This window comes from Plasmopara halstedii (assembly GCF_900000015.1).
Source record: "Plasmopara halstedii genome assembly, contig: Scaffold_650, whole genome shotgun sequence".
NCBI lineage: Eukaryota > Oomycota > Peronosporomycetes > Peronosporales > Peronosporaceae > Plasmopara > Plasmopara halstedii.
Genome location: NW_020187567.1, coordinates 2441909 through 2442208, shown reverse-complemented (window position 1 = coordinate 2442208; position 300 = coordinate 2441909).

Here is a 300-nt window from a genome sequence, read left to right as displayed (position 1 = left end):
ATAGCTAGCGCCGCGCGCTGTTGCTGGTTTTGCAGCATGGCGAATGTCGTAGCCATCGATGCCTCTCTTATCCAGAGCAGGAGATTCTCTCTATCCTTACACTTGAAGGTCTCAACGCTCAGCATGTGCGGCCTGGGTCGGAATGAATCTTCCGTCGTCAATGGTGGCGTCATAGACGCAGTCGACACTGACAGCACCGCTGTACGTGCTATAACAGAGCATTTTAACATTTGAAAACGCATCCAGTCGCGCGCTTACGGCCTCGGGCCCTTGTGAAACGATTTGCACCACGCCCTCAGG